General features: G+C 39.8%; 1 long non-coding RNA gene across 1 annotated transcript; it reads right to left on the bottom strand.

Annotated features, from left to right (window-relative positions):
- Positions 1-12,708: 12,708 nt before the first annotated feature.
- On the bottom strand, positions 12,709-15,935 carry LOC146388143 (uncharacterized). The gene is made up of 3 exons (XR_014800027.1): positions 15,825-15,935; positions 15,129-15,433; positions 12,709-14,507 (listed from the first exon to the last, which is right to left on the bottom strand). It is a non-coding gene; the product is annotated as an uncharacterized LOC146388143 (long non-coding RNA).
- Between the last annotated feature and the right edge of the window lie 859 nt (positions 15,936-16,794).

A 16,794-nucleotide genomic window follows, 5' to 3' on the forward strand; every position in this document is an offset into this window, starting at 1 on the left:
CCCTTAAATGATTGTACTATTTCTAACACTTTTAATATTCCTGTTAAATCCACTATCAAATATTTGGGTATGTACATAACCAAGAATAAGACTGATTTAGATAACCTTAATATTTGGGAGAAAATCCAAATTTGTAGAACTCATTTAAATAACTGGGCTCAGAGAGACTTAGCGATTCTGGGTAGAATTTTTCTCACCAAAATGGAAAGTATCTCCAGGCTAGTATATCCTGCATATACGGTAGGAGTGCCTAAATCAGCAATCAAATCTATTAACCAGCTAAACTTTGATTTTATATGGAAATGCAAAACCCACTATATTAGGCAAGGTAATTTAGTCAAACATTTTGAAGATGGAGGTATTGAATTTGACAGCTTAAATGGCACCCTAAAAATAAATTGGCTTAGGTCATTTTTAAGAAGTCAAAATAGCCTTTGGTTTCACATTCCAAGCAAAACATTCTCAGATCTAGGCGGAATTAATCTTTTACTTAGATGTGATTTTGACATAAAAAAACTCCCCATAAAGCTCTCTTCCTTTCACCAGCAAGTTTTATTATACTGGAAATTAATATACAAACATAACTATAGCCCACACAACACTCCCCTATGGAACTGTCGCTACATAAACGTTGGAAACAAATCAATCTTTATAAAAATGGTACGATAAGGGCATCTGGTCAGTGATGCATTTGTTAAATGATAGAGGTAAAATTTTATTAGAAGATTTCACCACCAATTATAATCTGCAAATAAATAGCAAAGAATTTAAAAGAATTACTAAGGCTATCCCTCAAAACATTCTATGTACAGCATATAATCTTTTTCAAAACCCTGACTATAGATCCCCTGAACTCTTGGTAAATGGGCATAACATTACAGCTAACAGTCTAAAGAACTCCCAAATTAGGGAATTATTTACTAATGTTTTTTTCCCTTATAGATCCAATCCAAATTCCATCTCACATCTGTTCTATGGTGATCAAAAGAAAGGGATCAGAAAAAATTACCTAAAACTTCCCATTCCTCGCAAAGCTAAGGAGGTCCACTACAAAATACTCTCTGGTATTTACCCTTCCAAAGAATTTCTCAGACGTCGCTTTGCTATTGATAATAATTCTTGCTCTTTTTGTGATGGGGATATTGAATCAACAGAACATTTATTTTATGATTGTATATTCTGTAAAGCCCTGTGGAACGATGTGCACTACTGGCTCTTTCCAAAAGATTCCAAACTTACTTGAATTTTCTAAAAATTATATTATCTTTGTATGAATCTTTGTAGAGATTGCCATAATTGTTGTACATTTCTGTGCAAATTAAAAAAAAAAAAGTTTATTAAACTCCACCGAGACAGCGGTGACACTAATCAGAAGGCTAGACCGTCCAATTTCCCCAGCCGTTTACTTCCGGCCTACCCGACCTTCTGAGGACCCGGCCCACGTAGACCGCGAAGGCCGGGTCCTCAGGAGGATGCAGCCCATGAATTTGGACAGGACCGCTTACTCCCCAGCTTAGCAAATGTAACGCTATAATACTGTAGGAACACTGTGTCAACTCAGACCTCAGAAGCTTTTTCAGTATTTAAGCCAGAAAAGGTCTGATTTTGATCAATAAAACGACAAAATGTCACAGCGTGACAATAAAAGACCCTCGGCTAGCTCCAGAACGAAGCTACTGCTAAAGGCTAACGCTAGCCAAACAGCCGGGTCGGTAAACCCACTGCTTGACTACTGCCATGACTACACGGCTTTTTCACTACCTCTCCCAATAACCGAGGACGTAATGGACGAGTTTCCACCTCTACCCGTCTCACCCAGCCAGTCTCCGGCGCCAAAGAAAGCGCTGCATTCAAAGGTAGATAGCGTGGATATTGTTGAAACTCTGTCAACGCTAATAAACGAAAGAATGGATGACCTGGATCAGAAAAACTGTGGACTTTGCAAGTGAAGTGATAAAACATGTCAAATGCTGAGTGGGCACTTTGGAGCAGAAAATCTCCAAAGAGGAAGAGCATATGGATAAAAACCAGCAAAGAATCACAGATCTCCAGCGATACTTCAGACGGTGGAACCTCAGGCTGTTTGGTGTCAAAGAAGAGCAACAGGAGGATACATGGAGAGTTGCTGTTGAGATTTGTCAGGTCGTGTTGCCTGAATGTAAAAATTAACTTTATGACGCCATTGTGACACCATGCAAGAAAATCGCGTATTGATTTCTGGTTAATATCAAGTAGTCTATCAAAGGACAGGGTCACGGTCAATATCCTTACAACTCCACTTACGGACCATAGAGCAATATATATATTAACCTGCAACTCTTTCCAACTATTGCAATCAATAGATCCTCATATTGGAAATTAAATAGTTCGCTTTTGAGCCATACAATTGTAAAATCTGAAATCACACGACTGTTAAAGCATTTTATACACAAGGCTAATATTGAGAATTCCTATGGCATAAACTGGGAAATTTTTTAATTTGAGACGAGTAAAATGTTAAGACAGTATGGGGCAAAAATAGCTAAGTCAAGGGCAGCAGCAGAAGAAAATCTAATTGTTCAAATTTCCGCAATATATCAACTCCCACCAGACAAGGTCTCGGAGGAGGATAGATTACATCTTAGGTCCTTTCAATCTAAACTGGATGAGCTCTACCGCCAGAAAGCTGAAGAAGCTTTTGTTCGTTCAAGAAAAAGATGGATAGAGGAGGGAGAGCAGAATTTTGCTTATTTTTTCCGCATAGAAAAAAGTAGATCTAAAGCCAATACTATTCATAAATTGAATATAAATGGTACGGTCAGTGATGATGCAAAAATTATCTCTCAAATTTGTTGAGAGATAATTTTTATATATATATAATTTTTATAATATTTTTATAATATATAATTTTTATATATTTTTTTTATATATTATACATTTAAGATATTACACTTCAGAAATTTGGTTTTGGTGATATCTTCTGCAAAGCTATCAAAACTCTGTATTCCAATGCTAATAGTTCTATTAGAATGAAAAATGGCACCACTTCTCGTTTTAGTCTTAATCGAGGGGTACGCCAGGGTTGCCCAATTAGCCCTTATCTTTTTTTTACTTTGCACCCAAATTCTTGCCTCTCATATTTCGAATAGCACTGTGAAAGGTATAAATATAGCAGACAGAGAGACTGTCATCAGTCAATTGGCAGATGATACCACAATTTTTCTTAAAAATGCCAGCCAAGTGCCAATTGCTTTACATGTAATAGAGGATTTCTCAAAAGGGTCTGGATTGGTGCTAAACTTAAATAAATGTCAATTATTACCTGTCAAAGAGTGTAATGTTCAGAGTATTTGTAATATAACAGTTAAAAATGAAGCAACATATTTAGGTCTGATTATCTGCAAAGATCCAAAAGACAGAATTTCACTACATTTTCCCCCAATTATTAAAAAATCTCAAACCAATTTAAATCAATGGTTGCAGAGATTTAAGTTTAAGAGGAAGGGTATTGCTCTCAAAAGCAGAAGGTCTGTCTCGACTGACTTATGCAGCAATTTCTCTCCATGTGGACGGCAACTTCCTCTGGAAAAACGGGACACATTACATCAGAAAAAGTGTAGTGATGAATGACTATGAACACGGTGGTCTCAATGTTTTGGATTTTACTACTCTAAACAATACATTTAAGATTAATTGGGCTAAACATTTTCTTAAAAATCCGGTATCCATTTGGAATTTTATTCTTCACCACATTTTCTCTAAGTTTGGTGGTCTAAATTTTATCCTCGGTTGTGATTATAATATAGATAAGCTGTTAAGTCTAATTGTTGAATGTTGCCATTGTGTTTCTTAAATTTGTACAGTCTTAGTTCAAGCAGTAGGATCAAAGCCATTCCTTTGATCCTGACCACCTCTCCAACCACTCTGTGCTGGGGGAGGTTTTATTGTAGATACATCCTATCTGAAAGATCTGTTTCTTTTGATGTAAGCTTCCTGGGTTTACGACCCTTTGGTCAGCAGGAGGTCTGACACACACACACACACACATTCTCACATAACACACACACACACACACACACACACACACACACACACACACACACACTTACAGAAGTTCACACATATACATACAAATGCTTTGTCTCAGAACCAAGGGGGCGTGGCTTTGTTCTGACATGTTTTGTGTGAACTGTGTCTCAATAAAAAGAGCAGGAGGAGGTCAGATCTGGGGGTCATTTTCGTGGTGGACACAGACGAGGCCTCCCTTGCGCAAATAATCGATCAATCGACTGTCTTGTTTTCTTCATGATGAATAAGTCTCTAGAATTAGCGGGGCTTGTGGAAACACAGACCCAACATTTATTTGGTCCTTCGAGCCGGAGCCTAACACATTGCATCCACCGAGGAGAGGGAGAGGACGCCACCGCAACGTCTGGGATGATTGAAGTAAAGCCCTGGTGTTTTTGGCTTGTCACCAGGCCGGGAAGTTTGCGCCTGAACTCCCCTCGGGATGGATGACGATTGACGGGATCCAGAGACTCTTCCCATGAACGTAAACAAACAGTGAGTACAGAAGGCCTTAGAGAGCGGCTACGTGACCCTGCGTTGAACGCAGGTACGGGAGCGCCCTAGCCGCGTGAGAGAGACGCAGGCTTCTCCGCCGTGTGGGGCGTAGAGACAACCTAGGTTCGGTGACTCCGCCGTGAAGAGAGTCCGGAATCTCCGCCATTTGGGGCGTTAGAGAGTGTCCGAAGGTTGAATTCTCCGCCATATGGGGCGTTTGAGAGTTTTCAACAGAGAGCGCTAGCTGTGCGTGTAGACGCAAGCGATAGGCCTATGTTGTGTGTGTGTGGGCCAGACGTGGTCTGCGTGAGTGTGGCTGATTGTTGTCTTGTAATGGAGAATAAACTGTGTAAGTCTGCCTTGAAAGAGGATGAAATACACTGCAAAGTTTTCATTGGGCAGCACGTGGTGTGTGGATTGTTGACGAATGAAGTGTAATTGTGATCTAAGCAGAAGTGAGTGTGAGTGTGTCTGACGTCACGGTGTGTGTGAAAAGGTATCCAGCTGGGGCAGACGTGATTCTGCAGATCACCTGCCCAGTGGACAAAAATAAATAAAATAGTTGTGTGGATGAATGATAGCACGAAGAGTGTTTGGTGTTTCTCAGTCTGAAACAGCTGTAATGCTATTTTCTGTTTTGGAGAAAAGTACAGTTAAAAAAAAAAAAAACAGAGAGAGAGATGTGTGTTGATTAAGCAGTGATGAGAATAATGAAAGTGTGATGAGAGAGAAACACAAAAACATACAGAAAATGCATTAACTATACTAACCCTTACATGCATATACACAATAAATGATACTCATGAAGACCAGACAGCATCTTAAGCATGAGATTCTGTTTGTCATCTTGTCCAAGTCACTAGTAAGATGAAAGTGATACATAGACTAGTGGACTGAATATTATAGGAGGACAGATGGTTACATCATAGAGGAGAAAACAGAATGCTGATGAGGGGTCTTAAATGAGTGAGCTGATTTTGAGTTTCTGGTGTGTGAAGAAGTTTTACCATGGCACACATTTGGTTACATGAGAAGAAACTTATTATGTGCTAAGACAACAGGGTTATGCTGTATGTTGTGTGTATGGCTGATTTGGATGAATGTTTGAGATTAAACTGGCTGTTGATTTGTCTTTTGTTACTAAGTTGAGCCTGCCAATTGGGTTGGTACGATTTATCCCCCTGGCATGAAGAACACGTGTCATGACTTAACAAGGCCTTTCTTTCCTTTGTTTTCCTTTATTTTCTTTCTTTCCTTTTATTTTGTTACTTTCATGGTGCACTGAAAGTTTTGTTTGATGATCTTTGTTTGAGCAGATCTGCACGATTAGAACCGAAGCGTCGTCGAGAAAACTGTTGAAAAGTGAGCTTCTCCAAAATTAAAATGGGCTCAGGAGAAAGTCACTTATTGGGACAATTAGGAAACAAGTTCCTGTCCAAAAGGATTCAACGAGGAAATCCAGTCTAAATTGTTTTTCTTTTTGAAATGACGTCGTTTTGCTGAGCGTGGAAACGAATGTGACGATAATTTCCACAATTAGCAAAAGAAGGAATCACTGAGTGAATGAGTGAGAATTTTAAAATAAATGGGGAACTGACTGACTGACAAAAGCTGACAAGACTGACTGACTTAACACCATTGTGTGAAGTTAACCCCCACCTGACAAAGGTGTGGATGTATCTCTGTGTGTGTCTCTGTTGCAGGAGCAGAAGGAGACCACAGGAGGAAATTTGGGTCACATGACTATGTGAACTCTGAAAATTTAACCTTTTTAGTTTAAAAATTTTTCTGTGTCTGTGAATTTACCAGGTACCATTCACTACCTTATGTTGCTCACAGAGATTACTGTGAGAAAGAGTGTATACACCTGCGCAGCACTAACATTTACATTTCTTTTTACAGCAGATGGTTAATCATGTGATTCGATCATGTGATTTATAGCAGGACACAACTTAATGATGTTTTTCTACCACAGGATTACTGAGATTTTGTGTGAAGGAAAATTGTAGTTACAGGCTATATGTTGATGATGAAATTACACTGTGTTGTTGAGAGAATGTTGGAGAAAATGTGAACGTTACAGGGGAGAAATTAATACAGTTTGAGACATACTGTGTTTGAAACCAGTGTTACTTTTCCACAGCAAGTGTTAACTTTATGACTTTTCATAGCTCCTCTGGAATCTGGATGGCCGACACCTGACAACCAGGATGAACCGTGTGTTTGGCTAATGTTTGTTTTCTTTAAGAGTGCTTGTAAAGGATTCAGCACAGACAATTGAACAGATGTGCAGTGGTTACAGAATAGTTACATGGGGCTCGTTATCTGACCGCTATTGGGCTCATGGTGAGTGACAAACTTAAGGGAAGTCACTGATTACAATGTGGAATGACGTTGAGATGTTAAATGATTTGGAGCAAATTATGGGGAAAAGTAGGAGTTTAATGAGTTTAGAATAAGCCTGCAATGATACTTGTCTCTGTGACGCTGAATACTTTATTACTCTTATGATCTATAGTTGGTTGCAAATGTGAAGTTGTTTTAACTTTAAGACTTTTTCTTCTAGGATACATGCTCTGGGTGGAGCTGGGAGTTAAACAAGCTAAACATTTAATTGGTGACTAATGTTTTTACACAGGGTTACAGCTTGGAGTGAAGCCGCTCCAAGGGACAAACCCTGGAGATTGTTTTAGGGAGACTGTGCAACATTCTTGTACATGTCTCATTGGGGAGTTGACACATGGCGAAAGCCGTGTGGCGAGAGGAGTGTCATTTTTTAATTTGTAGATGTCGTGAGGTGCCATGACGAGAAGGAGTGACTGAGAGGATCGTCCACAAGATGGAAGCTGAGGCCTGGAGAGAGTCTTCAGGAGGATTGGAGATCACCTTCAGCACAGAGAGCTGTGCTACTGGGCTTCCAAAGGATTGTCACGAGGAGACTTTGCACAGCAAATCTTAAATAAGATGAAAGAGTTTCGACGTTGACGTTAAGGAAGACAACTAAGGTGTACGACGTGCTCTGCCTTAAAATCTTCAGCAGCGTTGGAAAATGGAACCTGAGGGAGCGTGCCAAGCTCCAAAAAGTGACAGCGCAGAGGAGGTCCAGCGATCAACTTGTGGTTCTGTGAACAGCACAAATGCCAGGTGACTGTAAAATAACTAACAGCACTTTTTCCACAAGTGAAGCCAGTAACTTACTATCCTAAAAAATTAGCTTTAGTTGCTTGTGTTTTACCTCCATGCGTGAGATCAGTATGTGCAGCAGCTTAAGCTGTACAATGTTTCAGGAAATAGTTTATTTCACCTTTTGACATTGTTAGTTCCACACGAGGTAGATGTTTACTACTGCAGACTAAACTTACATTTCTGTCACCTACAAGACACTTGCTTTTAATGTTACTGTTACTCTCACAACCATACATAACCATAAAGTGGTGCACAATTCTGAATCTGTAAACCCTTTTTGCCAACGAAAGAAGAGGGCACTTCTCATGAGTAGCACGTGGAGAAGAACTGTAAGCCGAGGGATGACTTAATAGCTGTGCCACTCGTTGAGGGAAAGGTTTGATTTGTTGATGATTTGAGTTTTACGACAGCAGAGGGACAGACTAAAACAGGTTTTATTGTAGCAGACAGTGAGAGAGGGTTATCTATGCATGACAACTAGCATGTTTCAAGAGATTCTAGCTTTAACGGAAGCGTGTAAAGCTGCAGAGAGACAATATACCCTGATAGCCAGTGTGTATTTGCTACATTACATTTCTTTGTAGTGCAGTGAGTGAGACGAGGTGTGACAACCTCTACAGGGAAACCTGTAGAACACGCCAAACTTGTGCAAAATCTGCTGGAGGCAGTGGTATTAACCAGTGGAATTGCCGTTTATAAATGTGCAGCACACATGTGAGGGAAAGATCCAGTTGCATTAGGGAAAGTTTTTGCAGATAACATCGCAAAAGAGGCAGCTTTAGGAGAACATGGTGTTCATATTTTAGCAGTACAACATCAGCAGACATGTAGGGCCACTCCCCTACTGCAGGAAAACAGTTGTGGCTCACCAAGGGAGCGAGCTTGCAGGTTGGTGTTTATTATCTGTGTGATAAACCAATACTGCCTAATAATTGGTATAAGACTGCTGCTATTTTGGAGCCATGGGCTTTGCCATGTCTCCACAGGAGGAAGAGTAATGATGAGCAGTAGTTTATACTCTAGGATTATTAAATACTTTAAAAAAATTTGCAGGCAGAGAGAACTAATAGAACAGTAAAGTTAAGACTTAGGAAGACAGGCAGGACATGGTTAGACTGTATAGAATTAGTTAAGATATACATGAGGATTACTCCAACAGAATGGTCTGACTCTTTGAGATTACATATGTTAGAGCATTTAGAGTTCTAGTCTTCTGTAGTGATGATAGAAGAGCAGAAGAGAGAGCATATTAGCAGATTAGATGCTCGAAATGTTTAAAAGTAAAGAAGTCTTGAGAACAAATGATCTGCCAGATGATTCTGTTTCTCCGCAGGAGCAGAGTCTGAAGTCTGGAGATTGGATGTTGATAAGGCCATGGAGAGGAAGTGCTGGTCCAGTCCACGGTGGAAGGTCCCTATCGGGTGTTGCTGACAACGACCACAGCAGTGAAGATTGCTGGAAGAAACACTTGGATACATCAAGCGCACTGCAAGAAGGTGACACACATCCAGGCCAGCTCGGAGTAAGTGGCAGGAAGACCGGGTACAAAGGGGGGGGAAAGCCTCCAGGGCCCCTCGTCTCAATCCGGTAAAGAAACCAACTGAGCCACAGGTACTCATCAGAATGGCTGGGAATGTGCTGTGCATCTTCTTGAGCCTGTGGACCCAGAGTGGGATGACAGGGAGCGCACTGGGACAGAGCAACCCACACCCAGTGCCCGCATGGGTTTTCAACAACTACTGGTGGCAGTTTAAGAACACAACCGCTCACATAAACAACGAGACCAATGGTTATGCTTGTGATGCCACTGGCTACACATTCTTCTGGACTGTGGCCATATATCATCACTGAGAGCGAGACAGTTTGTTTGGTTGCTTTAGCAACACATCCAGGAGTAAACCTACTTGGAACACTGCTAACTTTTCAACTCCTCGGAACTTGAATGGAAGGTCGATTCACCAGTAGCTGGGAAGGTGAACTGCTCTGGTACGACAGACCTGCTCGTCTGACCCAAAGAATATGACTTGTTGCAGGACATTGAACAGTTAAACGAACTGGAAACAGGTCAATTGCCTATGTGCATAAAGGACAATGGATTAGTCCAAGTTGGAGATTAACCATGGAATTTGTGCAACATCACCTATTCTTTTGTCTTCTGCAAGAAGGATGTAAACAGAGAAGCCTTTTGTCTACATTTTCATCATGAACACTTGAGGTTTTGAGCCAAGAAGATCAAAACACCTTGATCCAATTTCCTTTACAAAGCTTTTTCTGTGGTGACAACAGGACAGGAGAAGAGTTGTAAATGCAGATAATTCGCCAGTTGACTCTAACCCCCACAGGATGCCTACAGTGAGATTTGGGGGGTTGATAGGAGTCATAAAGAAGGGTGTTGACCAGGCTGCAGCTTTGAAGTTAGCTGAGAGCCACATGGACAAACAATAAAGTCAACTGATGCGTTTAAATGCCTATGTCTGTATACAGTTGGATTGTAGTGACATATGATTTTTGAGAATGATGATTCTTCTTGTTCGACTGTTGACATTCAGTTGTTTACTTGCAGAAATACATAATGAATTGCACGGCAGGAGTAGATCCGCCACAAGGCTGGATAGCTTGGTTACTGTCTGGTCCTTGGTGGCATCTTCTTTTGAAAATATTAATTCCTGTTTTTGGACTGTTGACATTGATTTGCTTATGTATAGGATGTAGTTTACTGTGTATGAATGAAATCTACACTGACACTGTCCAAACAAAGGGTGCATAAGTTGAAATTTAAGTATACAATGACAAAAAGGAGGGAAATGTTAAGTCTAATTGTTGAATGTTGCCATTGTGTTTCTTAAATTTGTACAGTCTTAGTTCAAGCAGTAGGATCAAAGCCATTCCTTTGATCCTGACCACCTCTCCAACCACTCTGTGCTGGGGGAGGTTTTATTGTAGATACATCCTATCTGAAAGATCTGTTTCTTTTGATGTAAGCTTCCTGGGTTTACGACCCTTTGGTCAGCAGGAGGTCTGACACACACACACACACATTCTCACATAACACACACACACACACACACACACACACACACACACACACACACACTTACAGAAGTTCACACATATACATACAAATGCTTTGTCTCAGAACCAAGGGGGAGTGGCTTTGTTCTGACGTGTTTTGTGTGAACTGTGTCTCAATAAAAAGAGCAGGAGGAGGTCAGATCTGGGGGTCATTTTCGTGGTGGACACAGACGAGGCCTCCCTTGCGCAAATAATCGATCGATCGACTGTCTTGTTTTCTTCATGATGAATAAGTCTCTAGAATTAGCGGGGCTTGTGGAAACACAGACCCAACATAAGCTTCCAGAAAACTTGTCGATGTTTCACAAACAAGTTCTATTAGCTTGGTCCCTTATATATAAACACAACTTTACACCCCATATTTGGAATAATAGGAACATAGTGCATAAAAATAAATCATTATTTTTTTCTATGTGGGTTGAGAAACAGATCGTTTTAGTGAATCAGCTGTTTAATCCTAATGGGCAGCTTATGTCCTATTCAGAATTCTTAAACACCCAAAGAATATGCCATATTATTTGATGCAATACCTATGGGTATTATAATGCTTTTTAAAGGTATTCAACCTTGCATATCATCTGTTTCTCTCCCCAACCCTTTGGATTCACACATAGGAAGAATCTGTCTAACAAACCATAGTAAAAGTAATAGGAATATTCGTGCTTTGTTCCAGACAGAATCTCTAACTATTCCACATATGCTCTCTTATTGGAATTCCTTTGTCAGTGACATTAACTGGAAAAGAGCATGGACAATTCCTAACAAGTATCTGGTAACAAATAAAGTGAAGGAAGTCTCATTTAAAATACTGCATAAATTTTATCCTGCTAATCATTATATGACAAAGTTCAAAGGAGACATAAATGTGAACTGTGGATTTTGTGGAAGCCATCCTGAGACTGTGCAGCACCTCTTCTGGATCTGTTCATACGCTAGAACATTTTGGAAAGACTTCAGCAGATTCATTGCTGGACATCTCTACAAAGACTTTACTGTGAAATGGGAATATGTTGTATTTTGTTTCTTTCGAAGGCAACAAAAAAGATGTTTACTTTATAATAAACCTTTTATCTTAGCTAAATTTTATTTTCACAAATACAGTAACCAAAAACCTAATTTTAAATATTACTATAATGATGTTTTATGTTACATAAAATTGATTTGTGGATTACTTAACAAAATGCTATGAAAACTATTACCATTTGTAGTAATTACAAATTATTTGAATGTATGTAATTCTTTGTATTACACCCCCTGGCATATGTTAATTTTGCTCTGGTTGTATACACGTTCTGTATACTGTTTCTCAATAAAGTTTAATAATAATTTAAAAAAGGATCAAAGAGCGCTGTGGATCATTCTGCGCATGCTCAGATCATACATAATGAAAAGAAATTCATTTATAAATACTTTGCTATTTAACAAAGGTGACTTCCCTCTAACAAAGGTGAATTTTGCAACACCTGGTGGCGATTCACCGTTATCAACCCTCAAGCTCGTGAATTGGCTCTCTAGCTTTTACGTTTATGATCGATTGCTACTGTTGTCTATCGCATATGTATTATTTGGAACCCAGCTTACCTGTAAAAACAGAGAAACAGGAGGTATCAGGAACTACCTGGTGCGCCAGCTCTGCACTACTCTTCTAGCGAGGTGTCGGCTACTGATGTGTGAGACACCGAGCGCCCTCTGCTGGCGGAACTTATATTGCAGCAAAATAGACACTAACAGTAGTTTTTCCCAAAAGGAAGTGACATGAAGCATAAAAATAAAATGGGGGGCTGCAATTTTCATGTATTCATCTATATCATGGTGCCACACATGCCCAAAACTTGATTTAGCATATTAAATAAATGTGAATGACTAGAAACAGTTGTTTCCTAAAGAAAACTGCCCAAAATCAAAATATGTAACTCCAAAATAAAGTTTATTTCAAGCCGCTGAGGTTACAGTGATCTTGAAATATATGTACATGTGCTTTGCAGTACATTAGGCAGGTCAGTTCTTTACTAATGAGGCCACATATTACTGAATAAAGTGAATAATCGATGGATCTACGTCCATAAGCACATTACTCCATTTGTTTTACGTTTGTAAACCAGGTCAAAACATTTTTTTTATTTTATTCTACACAATGAAACCAGAATCTGCAAGCTTTTTGTTTAGAAAGAAGAACCGTTTAATCTGAGCAAATCCCTCCCGCCTTCCATCATCCCAGGACCTGAAGACAAAACTTAATTTAGCCCATTAAATAAATGTGAATGACTAGAAATTTTCTGATCTTTCGGTTTACAAAGTTACAAAACTCAGTTCACAACTACGCAGTCCGATCTACAAAATATCAGTCATGGTCTGGCATTCCCAGAGCACAAAGCTCAGCAGGACATAAACAGTGTGGAATCATCAACATCATCAACAAAAGGCAGAAGAGCTTTGAATGTCCTTCAAGAAGTCTGGAGAAGTGTTCCTGCAGGTCCTCACAAAGACGACAGAGAGCTGCTCAGAGAGTTTAGAGTGAACTGAAGGATGAAGGTCAGACCAACCATTCACGTTCAAGCTCGTTACAACTGTAAAGACTTGATTTTTGCCACATATTCTGTATTTTTAATGAATATTTGCACGTTTCAGTGAATTGCTGCACCCGTTTCCAATTCTCCTGCAAAATGTAAAGAAACGAGGGCACAAGACTTTTGCACAGTGCCGTCTATATTAAAGTAAAGCTGGATTCATTCTCATTTAAACACAGTGAAGGTGTTGCTGGTCCATCAGGTAATAAATCACAGAGCTTACAGTGATCACATGGTTTCAGACTCCAACACCTCCAAATCAAGGGTTCATACGCCTTTTTCTGGCTCCAATTCAAGCACTTTTTAAGCACTTTCAAGGTCCATGTTCAAGCTTTCCCAGCACATGGCCAAAAAAAACACAGAAAGCATGTTTCACTTTGCATCACCTCACTAAGACCATGTGAAAATGAAAACGAATCATCTTAGGTTGGCTTAAAAAGCCTTTCTTCCCCACCAAACATCACATATTTCAAGCACCCGTGTGAACCCTGTTTACAGATAAATACAGATTCAATGAAACTGCACATTAATCCCATAAACATGAAGCTCTGTCCTCCTACGTGACTGAAGGTTGATCAGTGACTAAATCAGTGGATCCTAACAGTGAGTCCGGGACACACTTCCTAGTTACCCTGCACAGTGCCTCAGGACTCCACTGCTGATGTTGTCAGGGCCAAGATGATGAAAAGCTGTGGGAATTCTCTGAGGAGGTAGTAGGGGCACAGGGAAACAGCCAGAAGCTCGATGTCTGAAGTGCACAGCTTCTCCCTCACGATGACTTTAGAGCACCAGCTGTTGTTTACATACAGACACACGCTGCCGCCATGTTGCTTCCCGGTGCGTTCACGGTCTCTGTCCAGACGAAGGGGTGGTGAAAAGCCAGCAATGTGTAGCGTGCTGTTGTCGTCGCTGTTGTTTAACCACGATTCCGTAAATGCCAGAACGGAGGCAGTTCTGTGCTCATGGAAGTGGTTGATGCAGGCTTGCAGCTTGTCACATTAGCACATTAGCAAAGACAATGGACGGCAGCGCTCGTGGTTTGTGTGTCTGCCTCTTGAGTCTGCCTCTTGACCCCACTCTTCTTTAATCCCCTCCTGGTCAGGGCCATGCAGAGATCTTTAAAGGGGCTCAAGCTGATAGCTGATTAAACAAGTGTTATGAGATAATAACAAAATGTAAAGATTGGTGAAAGCCTTATGATGGTGTTGCCTTATGGTGGAACCATAAGGCAACAAAAACTGTGGTAAATAAACTAGGCTCTGCCTGTGAAACAGTCTTTGCCTCTCTTCCCCCTCCCATCTCCTCATCTCATCTATCACTCTCCACTTGCTGTCCACCTGAGAACAAGGCGCAATTTGCTATTGCAATAAACTATTATTTATTTATCCACAGTTAACTACTCTTGCACTTAATCTATAATAAAATGATGACAGAAAATATAATGAAATATATTTTAAATAAAAATTTAATCAGTTTCTTAATGTATGTTCTTTAAAATACAGTGTGTATTTATTAAATATCATAATTATAATAATCCATAATTATGTGGATATGCATATTACATATACACACACAGAAGCAGACAGGATAAGATGATGTTTACTTTATAATAAACTTGCTAGTTATCTTAGCTAAATTTTATTTTCACAAATGCAAATACAGTAACCAAAAGCCTAATTTTAAATATTACTATAATGATGTTTTATGTTACATGAAATTGATTCGTGGATCACTTAACAAAAATGCTATGAAAACTATTACCATTTGTCGTTGCCGCACAGCAAGAAGGTCCTGAGTTCAATTCCAACATCACGCCGGGGTCTTTCTGTGTGGAGTTTGCATGTTCTCCCCGTGTTTGCGTGGGTTCCCTCCGGGTACTCCGGCTTCCTCCCACGGTCCAATTTAATTGGATAATCCAAATTGTCTCTAGGTGTGAATGTGCACACCTTCATGTGCGAATGAAGGTGAGTGCGAATGGTTGTCTGTCCCTGTGTGTTGACCTGTCCAGGGTGTACCCCGCCTCTCGCCTTATGACAGCTGGGATAGGCTCCAGCGCCCCCGCGACCCTGAAAAGGATAAGCGGAAGCGAATGGATGGATGGATGTATGTAATTCTTTGTATTACACCCCCTGGCATATGTTAATTTTGCTCTGGTTGTATACACGTTCTGTATACTGTTTCTCAATACAGTTTAATAATCATTTTAAAAAAGGATCAAAGAGCGCTGTGGATCATTCTGCGCATGCTCAGATCATACATAATGAAATGAAATTCATTTTTAAATACTTTGCTATCTAACAAAGGTGACTTCCCTCTAACAAAGGTGAATTTTGCAACACCTGGTGGTGATTCACCGTTATCAACCCTCAAGCTCGTGAATTGGCTCTCTAGCTTTTACGTTTATGATCGATTGCTACTGTTGTCTATCGCATATGTATTATTTGGAACCCAGCTTACCTGTAAAAACAGAGGATGTATCCCAAATCAGGGTCTGCAGCCTTAAAGGCTGCATTTTAAGGCCGATTACGTCACAGCGACGCGACGAAGGCTGCTTTTGTTGTTGGGGGGGGGGGCTTTATTTTTGCACGATGGGAGGAGGCGCTGTCGCGTCGTCCATCTTTTATACAGTCATTGGTTAAAATCATTAAATAAATATATTAACTGGAAATCATTTATACTATTTTAACATATATTTAGAGTAACTGCAGAAAAAACACTGCAGTACATCACACATTAACAAATCAGTGTGAATGCTGATTAAGCATTATGAAAAATGTAGTGTAGTCCTTATTCTGCCATTATACAACAAAAGCACACGAGTGAGAAGAAAGCAATCGTTGCAAATATCATACATTATTTGATAGATGTAAGCTGTATGAATATGATATTACTAAAGACAATTTACTCATAGGTGATTAAGACTCATTGACGTACTGTTGCTGTCCCCAGAAAGGCAAAGTAACTAACATTCTTCGACTTTTTCCGCATGTAAAAGGAAATTGCATTTGTGATGAGATGATGGATTGTATGTTTGTCGGGAAATTTTTGGGAAGAAAAATGAGAAAATATTTGCTCTATTTCAGCATTTTCAAACACTGGTTCAACTTGGACAACTTGATTAGTGTTTCAGTTTGTTTTCCACGTTCACAAAATCGTTTCAGTTTTAATTATTTCTCAAAATTTTTTTTATATTTATTTTAGTAAACAACATTATTTTTCACAACTAGTTTTAGCTTTTAGTTTCGTTTTGGTTTAACCTGGGAAGAAGCACAGGCGTTACAGGGAGACAGGGAGAATACAGCAGTTTCCACCGTTTAATCACCCGCTATTTACATCCAACCAGCAGGTGGCGGTAATGCATCTCTAAGCTTCTTCGCTGACCGCCAATAAATTCAAGAGTAGAGGGGCTTTTATGTTGGAAATACTA

The sequence above is a fragment of the Perissodus microlepis genome, chromosome 4 (genome assembly GCF_051167445.1).
Source record: "Perissodus microlepis isolate ML-2025 ecotype Zambia chromosome 4, ASM5116744v1, whole genome shotgun sequence".
NCBI lineage: Eukaryota > Metazoa > Chordata > Actinopteri > Cichliformes > Cichlidae > Perissodus > Perissodus microlepis.